The sequence below is a fragment of the Brassica napus genome, chromosome A8 (genome assembly GCF_020379485.1).
Source record: "Brassica napus cultivar Da-Ae chromosome A8, Da-Ae, whole genome shotgun sequence".
Lineage (NCBI taxonomy): Eukaryota > Viridiplantae > Streptophyta > Magnoliopsida > Brassicales > Brassicaceae > Brassica > Brassica napus.
This window is the reverse complement of record NC_063441.1, coordinates 9295903-9307378: the sequence shown is the minus strand read 5'-3', so window position 1 is coordinate 9307378 and position 11476 is coordinate 9295903. Positions and strand designations below refer to the sequence as shown.

The following is an 11476-nucleotide window of genomic DNA, read 5'->3' as shown; positions in this document are numbered from 1 at the left end:
ATACTTGTCTTTGTAAAGACACTTTCTTGCAAGCCGAGGGTAACATACGTTTACAATCACAGTCTCTGTTAAAGACTTGTTTTTTTTTAAAGCCGTGGGGTGCTGGACTTTTAAAGCTGTGTGTAAGTAATGGATCTTGGTTTAGATGTAGAGTCTTTGTCTGAAGACTTCTCTCAAACCCTTAATAAGCCGTGGGAGCAAGATTTTCCAATTAGTTTTGCATATTTGTGATCGTTATTTCCATTCAACAAGTTCAAACCATTCATAGTCTTTGTGTAAAGAGACCTTTTTGGCATGCATCTGTTTTCAGTTACCAGCTTGTCTTAATACTATTTTCATAAGCCGAGGTACAAACGTGATGAAAACTTATTCAATCACAGTTTTTGTCTAAGAGAGCTCTTTTGCAAGCCGTGAGTACTAATGTGATGAAGATATTTTAATCAGTCCTTTTTGCAAAGCCGTGGGTACAAATGTGCTGAAAACGTTTTCAATCACAGTCTTTGTCTAAAGACCTTTATCGCAAGCCGTGGGTACTAATTTGATGATTAACACAGTCTTTGTCTCAAGACTTGTTTTGAATCCGAGGGTACTAACGTAATGAAAACGTATTTTTAATCACAGTCTTTGTCTAAAGACTTTTTTTTTAAGGCCGTGGGTACTACATTTTGTCACACTTGGCATCTTCAAACATCCTTTTGCTTCATAGAACTGTGGGTAAAGCAATGGATATGGTTTAGATTTAGAGTTTTTGTAAGACGTTTTCTGAACAGTTCATCGTTTTTTTTCATCCAACAAAAGATTCGCAAGGTGTGTGTTCAATTCATAGCATTTGCCTTGAGACTCTATGTTATAAGTCGTTGATTGACTTTTATAAAGCCGTTGGTCGTTATTTCCATCCAACGAAGTTGAAAATCAATTCATAGTCTTGTCATAAGACTTTTTCTAAGTCATGGGTACTATACTACTAATGTAATGAATACATTCTCAATCAGTCTAAATATTGTCTTGCAAGCCGTGGGTACTAATCACACTTGGCATCCCCAAACATCATCTGCTTCACATAGACGTGGGTAAGCAATGAATCTGGTTTAGATTCAAGAAGGCTTTTCAATCACAGTCTTTTGTCTAAAGACCTTTCGTGCAAGCCTTGGGTACTGTTGTGATGAAGTCTTCGTCAAAATGACCTTTTATGCAAGCCGTGGGTACTAATGTCAAAGAGACGTTTTCAATCACAGTTGCAAGCCTTAGGTACTAATGTGATGAAGACGTGTATATTCAATCACAGTCTTTGTCTAGAACTTATTGCAAAGCCGTGGGTACAAGTGCGATGAAGACATTTTCAATCACAGTCTTTGTCAAAAAAACTTTATTGCAAGCCGTGGGTACTAATGTGATGAAGACGTTTTCAATCAGTCTTTGTGTAAAAGTCTTTTTGGCAACTGTGGCTACTAATGTGATAAATACAGTCTTTGTCTAAAGACTTTCTTACAACCAAAGTCTCTGTCTAAAGACTTGTTTTTAAGCCGTGGGTAATACTAGGCTTGTTATTTTAAGCCGTTGGTATTAACATGATGAAGACATTTTCAATCACAGTCTCTGTCTAAAGACTTGTTTTTAAGCCATTGGTACTAAATTGTGTCACACTTTGCACCCTCAAATCCTTTGCTTCATAGAGCTGTGGTTAAGCAATGAACGTGGTTTAGATTTAAAGTAGTCCTTGTCTGAAGACTTCTCTCAAACCGTGCATTCCAATATTAATAAAGCTGTGGGTTTACTTTTCATAACTTGTGATCGTTATTTCACGCAACGGGACTCGGGACAATTAGTTTTCATGACTTGTGATCGTTATTTCCATTCATCAAGTTCCAAAACCAATTCATAGCCTTAGACAGTCATTTTCTGTCTAAAGACATTTTGTAAAGCCGTAGGTACTAAAGTAAGTTCTACTTACCATCCCCAAACATCTCTACATAGACATGCACTACCAACCAATAGTTTTTAGAGCCATTGGGACGATCTCATAGCCTTGTCTTAAACTTTTTTTTGCAAAGGCGTTGGTATTTTCTAAACCGTGGGTACTAATGTGATGAATACATTTTCATCAGTCTCTGTCAAAAGACTTTTTTTGTAAGCCATTACAAATGTGATGAGGACGTTCTCAATCACAGTTTTTGTCAAATGATTTTTATTTTTTTTGCAAGCCGTGGGTACAAATCCGATGAAGACGTTTTCAATCACAGTCTTTGTCAAAAGACTTTCTTGCCAGCCGTGGGTACTAATGTAATAAATACAGGCTCTGTCTAAAGACTTTCTTACAATCACAGTCTCTGTCTAAAGACTTGTTTTTTAAGCCGTGGGTTTACTACTTTTCATAACTTTTCTCGTTATTTCACGCAACGGGACTCGGGACACTTAGTTTTCATCACTTGTGGTCGTTATATCCATCCAACAGTTTCACACAACGGGACTCGGGACAATTAGTTTTCATCACTTGTGGTCGGTATTTGCATCCAACAAGTTCATAACCAATTCATAGCCTTTTGTCTTAAAAGACTTTGTAAGTCGATGGTCCTTTCAGAGCCATAGCCATAGTCATTTCATGTCTTAAGACTATTTTAAGCCGATGGTTGTTTTGTAAAAAGCCGTGGGTACTAAAGGAGGTGTTACTCTCCATCCCCCGCCAAACATCTCTTTGCACTACCAACCAACAGTTTCTAGGGAGATGGATTTAGATTTTGTATTGGGACTAAGCTAGCTTTCACGGAACAGGGACTCGGGACAATGTCCCCAAAATAAGAATCTGGCTAGAACACTATTAGATTAGTGTCTGCCTATGATCTTTTTGGAGTCTGATAAAAAAAACGTAATGTAAGAGAACTTATCTGCTTTTTGTTGCCGTTGAACTCAAAGATTCACACTTTATCTTCAATCTGTCAATGATGGTTTCTCCACATTCACCACATTCTGTAAAACAAAAACAGAGAGAGAGAGAGTTAGGCTAAAGTGATATGTAATTGCCCACTTGTACAAAGAATACATAAGCAATCGGCACAAGAAAGAAACGTATGTATACAATCATCGCTTTATACAAACCAATTTCAAGTGGTAAAGATATAGATAACATCCATAACAGAACACCAAGTAGCCCAAATCTAAAGCACGATAAAGTTCTTAAGATATGTTCGTCTTCGTATACTCGAAGATAGAAGAACAAAAGCAATTCGCGTAGACAGAGACGTTACCTCAACGATGATTCCAAACGGATTCAAGCGCTTTTCAAGATCACTACAACAATAAATAAGTGAACGATTAAAGAAACTTGAAACCCTAAAATAAATCGTAAAAACCCAATCGATTGCATCAAACCCTAATTTAATAAGATATGAACGGAACCCAACAAAAAAATTTCACGATCAAGAGAAACTGAAGAGGAGAAAGAACTTACTATTTTAAGAATGCTGTGAACTTCGGCTTGTAACATTTTATGAAAAAGAGTTCGAGAGAGAAATCTCTTGAGAGAAAACTCTAAGAAGTGAAGAACCGTGGATTTCTCTGATATATACGCTTTAAGCAACGGATACATTTTTAATTGTACGATGAGTGTTTTTCCACGTGTCATGCTTTTAATCACACGATTTAACTTTCTCCCCAAAGTTTCGTGTATTCTACGAATTAAAAGATTCTCAAATGTATGCACAACAGAATTTTAAACTAGGCCCAACAAAGCCAATTATTTCAAAAATTAGACTTATTTAACTCCATCTGATTCTTCTTCTTTGTCACATTAATTTTTCTCTACAATTTTTTTTTTGTTTTCATTAATCCTTGACCCTTTTTATCCCATATGAATATTTTTTTCCTAACTCTACTCGAATTGTAGTCATAAGGTTATTAGTAATGTGTATGGTGAAAACTTCGTTCATAATTTTATCATGTCATATCTATCACCTTTGAAATAATGTTCCTATATAGTAGTAATTTCAATTACGGAACATTTTGGACAATAAAAGTAATCATGGTCATAATCTGTCAAATACGTTTCCAATAATTTAATCGTGTTCTAGTCCTGATTCAACCCATTTGTAAACTTCATATCGCTCTGTTGTTCAATTTTAAATGCTCGGCTCATACATCTCTGCCCAAAAAAAAAGCAAACAAAAAGCATCATACAAAGAACTTTCAAGTTTTTTTTATTGGTTTAAAGAACTTTCAAGTTTTTCAACGTGTCAAACTATTTCATGCTTCTCCAATTTATGAAAAGGCCGTTTGGAATTTAGGAAACGTTAGATATTGCAAGCATTCAATGTAACTGTCAACTTTCATCGGTTTCTGAGAGAGAGAAGAGTTAGAAAATAAATATATTTGAATATATGTATATATATTTTTTAATTTTGGTTAATATATGTATGTTGCATTTATATTTTAACAAATTTAGTTCTTCTTATATTAAATGACTCATTTGCCCGGGGTTTTCAAATAAAATTTGGTTAAATTGAGATTTTGTTGATTTATATTTAAATATCTGTTATATATTTGTACCAATTACAAAAAAAAAAATTGTAGATTTAAATATTTTAATGTATTTTTGTCTGACAAATTTAGAATGGTAAGAGCTCAGCTCACAAATGGTTGTAACTTTACTTCTCTATTAAATTTTGCTGTAATTTTATGTTTGATATAATAAAGTAAAAGTAAAAAAAGAACTCATTATTTGTTATAGTTATATTATTGGAATCATATATAATGAAAACGATGAATATAAGTTAATTAAATTTGGTTAGGATTTTGTTGATTTATATTTAAATATCTGTCAAATATGACAGGAATACAAAGTGATTCCGACGAAGAGGAAGAGCCGGAACGATCATCGATGGCGTTGAAGATTAGGGTGAGATGAGATGGGCTTGAAACGGGCTATCTCAAATTTTTTTAAGCCAATACATATGACCCGACTTTTTCTGTCAAGAGTAAAAACATATGTAACATGTCAATTTGAAGATCTCTGATTGGAAGATTTTTTAATCTGATGTGGACACTTTAGCTGTTGAGTTTATTCTCCTTTTAGTATTGTAAGATTATTAGTTATTCATAGTATTAATTTTTAATTGATTAAGTAATTAACTTTTTTTAAAAAAAAATAAATAATTTATTTTCCGCCATTCCGTAAAATTTATTCAATTGTTTACAAAACTATTCCGTAATTTTTGTTCAGCAGTTTCAAAATTTTCAGCAACTTAATTAATTATTTTTGCAGCTTAGTTAATTTTTTTCACGATTCCGTGATTAATCAAAGTTACCAATCGAAGCCCTAGTGGTTTTAGGTTTCATCTTATAGATCTAAAAGAGAACTTTAGTCAAAGTATTATAAAACATATGCACAATATACGGTATCCAAGATGTGAACTGAATCTGAATAGAAAACATGATTTGTATCTGATCTGATACATAAAAATATTTGAATATATTTTATAAGATATTACAAAACATATCTGAATTCGGAGTGTTAATAACCAAACTCGAAAAAATATTTTTAAAAATCTAAAAACTATAAAATCCATAAAACTGATCCAGAGTTCCAAATTAGTATTTAATTTGAAACACAAAATATGTACTTCAAATACTCAATTTTATATTTATTTTAATATGATATAGAAAATCAATATTTTAAACTTAAATAGATATCTTAAATACTCAAATATATATAAATAAGTATTTGTTCCTTGTGTTTTACTTTTAAATTTTGTTTTTACTTTGAGTATAGCTTAATTGAACCGATAAAACTTGAATTCGAATGATATGGAGTTACTTTACGGGTTTTAGTATGTATTACAAATTACAACTGAATTCGAATGATATGGGGTTACTTTATAGATTTTAGTAAGTATTCCAAATTAGAACTAAATCTAAAATGTTATTATATGATCATGACCCATGCTTTTGAAATGTTAAAATGGGATTTACGAAAATAAACTCAAAATATCCAATCAAAATCTGAGCAGGTATCTAAACGTCCACGCTTAACTGTCGTATTAATAGGAAACATGAATTTTTTTAGTCTTAGGAATTTAGTCTGAATTTTATTTTATTTTGCCTATGATTAATAGACCAGATATTTTATTTGAATACATATAATATTCAATTCAAAAATAATTAATTATCAGAACTGAACTGCTAAAACTACTCTTTGTAATACTCTCAATTAATTTTTGGTTCATAAATTTTGCAGGGTTTCAAAAATGCGAATTAGCAATATGGGCCTTTCCAAAGTTTAACACATGTCCTGGCCGAAAATTATATAAACCCAGTAAACACAATTACGATTTGCCTGGTATAAAGGCATGGACTCGCAGGGGCAGCAGATTTAGCCTCTCTTTCGTCCTAGACCTGCTAACATCCTGATTCAGCAGAAATAATATCAATGTTTCCCCATGGCAGCCAAAACTCATATTATAGAACACAAAATGACTCTTCTTTTGGAAAACGACTAAAGTTATACATAAGCCACTACTATTAGTCTATTAGTGTTTTGTTCAAACTTTATAATACAAATGGCATCTAATTGTACACAAGCCCTATCTAGAGCTTGCTTTGTTAGAGGTCAACGAAGATGAATTTGTGTAAAGCTGGTCTGTCGAGAGATGCAATGCTTTTTTTTTGTTTTCTGACTTTCTTGTTTCTTGAAATCTCCAGATACTAAGATACCATATAGTATATAACTGGTTATCAAAAAAAAATATAGTATATAATTAAAAGATGGTCCAATAGTAATAGGATGGATCCATGATTATTATAGTCATTAGATAAACTAAAATGATCTGAAAATTGTGCCAAAGTTTCTAATTCGAGTAACTGTTACGACTAAACTAATATTATATAACTGTTACGAATTCGGGTCTGCGAAATTGTGTCAAAGTTTCAGTTCTCTGTTTAACGTATAATCTTAACTAATAACTGTGGAAGTACTGTAACCTAAAGTTTAAAAGCTTCTACACCCAAGTCTGGGGTTCAAATCTCAAACTATGCAATTTATTGCAAATTACAGAAATTCCAGACTTGCAGGAAATGTGACGTGTCTTGTTCTTGTTTCCAGCAAGTTTTCTTCACGTTTTACTGTTTCAGCATCGTAATTGCTTCTTGGTCAATAAATTAGTATGCTTCATCAATCTCCACTAAATAAAACAAATTAAGGTAGAATAATAATGATCACGACAAATCTCATGCTCTTGTACTTTTAAACTCAAAAGGAAATTGATATGATGAGATAAAGTAATTTTTTACTGTTTATTATTAAATATTTGTTTTAAATTAGATAATACTTTCAAATTTTAATACAAAATTCACAAATTTTATATGTAAATAATTGAAGTCTGCCTTGAACTGGAAGCAACATAATGGGCAATGAACAACATGCTGTACATTCCAAGTGTCAATATTTTGGGATAGCCTGCAAGAACTTAATCGAGATGATACGTGAACTTTAGGCATGAGCGACTTGTTCGGCAGAGCTAAAGAAGATACAAAAACTGAAGAAAACATTCCACGATTTCATATTGTCCTACATTTCCAGGGGACAAAATAAAATTACTGATTTTTTTAGCTAAACTACATCAAGTCTTTACCATACCATCTCAAATCTGACTAATAGAAGAATATTTAGACATCCGAATAAATCTATAAAACAACTAATGATGTTTTCTTGAAAAACTCTATAAAATTAGAGACGTTTACACTGAGAGACACTTTTTTTTTTTGTTAACGCTTGAAGACACATTGTGTAGATGGAGCACATATTGGGACAGCTGTTTTTTCGTTGGACATTAAAGCCCTCCGCGTGAGTTTGGAAAGAGAATGTTCCCTTTAAAAAATTAAACTAGATAACACTCTGGTTGGAATAAATGCAGAAGGTGAAAAAGTAAAAGTAGGTATATGGGTTTTAGGGTCTCTTGTTTGGGCCATTGATTTTTTTGGTGAAACAAGATCTAATGGCTCAGAAGAGGCGTATAGTTTTGGCTTTAATAAATGTTGTTCTTTAACGTATAGTTTTTGTTTATGAGAGTAGCGTGATGTCATGTGAACCACACGGTTTTAACCCTTTCACTGATAGATTTTTCTTTTGGTTTCTAAACAAAAATGTATATGAACAAAATCTAATTGTTTAATACAAAAAAATACAAACGTTTATAAAATGCAGAAACTTTCATCTTATAAAAATCTCGTAAATACCCAGAACATGGAAGACAAAAGTGCTTCATTGTTATCCATATCTCATCTGATCACCCCATTGCGCACTTGACCCTCCCCCCCCCCCCCCCCCCCCCCCACTCTCTCATGTCCACAGCCACCACATCCACACAACTGTCCACAACCACCAGATCCACACAATTGCCGTCCACACCGATCACATCCACACGTCACGACATCAACAACATCAACACAACCACTGACCATGAGAACCCCGTCCACAACTCTTCCGACCACATCAACAATATCCACACACACATTGACCAAAAGAGCTATCATCACCTCCATTAATCACCACCTCCAGTATCTCCTCTCCCTCTAATACCACTTTCGTATCCACCACCGAGAGCTCCATCCACAACTCTTCCGGTCACATCAACAACATCAACACAACCACTGACTACGAGATCCTCATCCACAATTTTTCCGACCACATTGATCAAGAGAGCCACCGTCACTTTCATAGGATTTGGCCAAAAAAACAGAGTCAACTAGTTGATCTAAGAAGCGGGGTCTAACTTTCCATGTGGAATTTGTCTGTGAATCAAAAGAGGCGGAGAAGAACAGAGATCGAGATCAAGAACTAATCAGCAAGAGCTTTGAAGACTACGCGGTGGCGGTCGGGCCAAGGAACGATACATATACTGAAATCGAGAGGTGGAATATGGTAATACGATGTCGAGAGAGACGAATCAAGAAGATTTAGAGCGGCATCGAAAGTATCTTTCTCAGATTATAAATTTGTGGCACGAGAGAAAGGGGATAGAGTTTCGTCGTTTCACAGTTTTCTCAGATTAGGGATTTTGTTTGAACGAGGAACAGACGCCAAAGAGATAAAGTGATGTTATATTTTGATTTTTAATTTATTTTATTTGTCTAGATAGATGTCCTTTAGTTAGAGGTTATGTTGGTAATTTTGTTAGAGTAATGTGTCTTCTATGTCTAATGTGTCTGTTAGTGTAATTGACAAGTTAGAATGTGTCTCCTAGAGTAAAAATTTGATAAAATTAAGACTTAGGTTCACCAACCAATAGGATTGTTTTATTTTATATTTGATATCTTTTAAAAAAAGAAACAAAATATTGTCAAATTATATTATGTTCTTAAAATTAAAAGGTAAAAATAAATAGTAGTAATTACAAAAAAAAATTTTACGTCGTCAGAATAACATTAAACCCTAAACCCTTGGATAAACCCTAAACTCTAGGATAAATCCTAAACTCTAAATCAAAATCACTATACACTAAAACACTCAAGGGTTTAGGTTTAGGGTTTTAGTGTTTTTTTATTTAGAGTTTAGGATTTATCCAAGGGTTTACGGTTTACCCAAATGTTTAGGGTTTACCCAGAGGTTTAGGGTTTACCCAAGGGTTTAGGGTTTATGATTTAGGGTTTAGTGTTTTGTTGACAACGTTAAAAATATTTTTTTTTTAATTCTTTTTTCTGTAATTATTATCTTTTATTTACTTTTTATTTTAAAAACATAATATAATTTAAGAATATTTTGTTTTCTTTTTTAAAAGATATCGAATTTGAAATAATGAAATCCTATTGGTTGGTGAATTTAGAGGTTCACCGTAGGGAGTGAACCCAAGAATAACTCTAAAATTAATGTTTGCTAAGTAAATGTGTTTGATTTTAAACCATTATCTAATAAAAACAAAGAGATTATTATTAAGGAAATTCTCTCAAATAACTTCTTTTAAGTTTTTGTTAAAAAAAAGTTTTCAAAGAACAAACTGACCATTTAAAATTTTTTAACAAAAAAAAGAACAACCTGACCAAAAGAGGTTTCATTAAATAGGCAAAAGATCATTTTACCTATTTCTTTAAAGATATATAAATAATAAAAAAATTAAAAAAAATTAAAATAAGTTTTTCTATAATTTTGAATTATATGTGTTTCAAATTTGAACTTTTAAATAAAAAGGAAATTTCAAAAAAAAATCAAATTTGTTTTTAACATTTTTTAATTTTCTTTTTGAAATTAAAAATACTTTTCTGAAATTATTAAATTTTTTAATATTTATCTCCTATTTAAAAGAAAAAAAACCCCATCCCCAAAACTGCATTCATTAACTATAGACCCAAAATCTATGATTAATTAATCATAGGATTATTAAAAATATATTTATTCTTCAATAAAATTTATTTTGGTCATTTTTGTTAGAGGTATATTTATGAAAATAAACTAGAAATGATTATCCTATGAAATTTCTTAATTTCTTATGACAATTGGTATCAGGATGTATAGCAGTTAAAAAAAATTTAAGAGCAAGAAGAATACAAGGAGACACAATTTGTCTAAGATGTAGAGAAGCCGAAGAATCCATCAATCATGTATTTTTTTGAATGTCCACCGCAGTTCAGGTTTGTGCACTTATAAGAATTCTTTCGAATCCATACATTTTTTCCACTCAATCACTTTTTGCAAACATGGATCATTTATTTTGGAGAGCTTTTCCGGAAATGGAAGATCATCAATTTGCATGGATTCTATGGTACATATGAAAAGGAAGAAACAATAAAGTTTTCAGCAATCTGGATATTGATCCTAGAGACATTTTCCAATTGCATAAACGGAGTTGATCCTCTGGGTTGAGGCACATACTTCCCTTACACATGGGATAGATCAAACACGCTTACAGGTAGAAGCAATAGTAGCGATTATCCAAGGTAGATGGTGTTTTACGGATGGTTCATAGAAAAATCAGGAAAACAATTCGGGACAGGGGTAGTACAACACTTTAGAAGAGTTTGATGGATTGATGGGAGCGAGGTATACAAGAGCGAGTCAGTCGCCCCTACAAAGCTCTCATTTGGACAATGGAATGTATAAAAAATTTACGACAGTTTAATATTATATTGACAACTAATTGTTTTCAGTTGGTGAAAATGGTTTTGAAACTAGAAGAATGATCATCGTTTGCAAGTTACTTGGAAGATATAAAGATCTCGAAGAGAAGTTTCAACAGCTCAGAGCTTATTAATATACCATAGACGCATGATTCAAAGGCATATAGTCTTTTTGTCCATATGGATGTAGAATTACCGGTTTGGTTTACAAAATCTATAATAGTTTATTTTTAAGCTGCTGACCAAAAAAAATCTTTTAACCAAAAAACAAAGGTGTTAAATTTCTAACATTATGTGCAAAAAAAAAAAGAATCTAACATCATAGTAAGACTTTGACTCGAAGATAAAATAACGACAAGATGACACTTTCCCGCAGAAA

The 11476-nt window shown here is 32.5% G+C and overlaps 1 long non-coding RNA gene across 1 annotated transcript; it reads right to left on the bottom strand.

Annotated features, from left to right (window-relative positions):
- Positions 1–402: 402 nt before the first annotated feature.
- Positions 403–4127, bottom strand: LOC125577290. Its single transcript, XR_007315670.1, has 3 exons — positions 3446–4127; positions 3243–3285; positions 403–2964 (listed from the first exon to the last, which is right to left on the bottom strand). It is a non-coding gene; the product is annotated as an uncharacterized LOC125577290 (long non-coding RNA).
- Positions 4128–11476: the final 7349 nt, after the last annotated feature.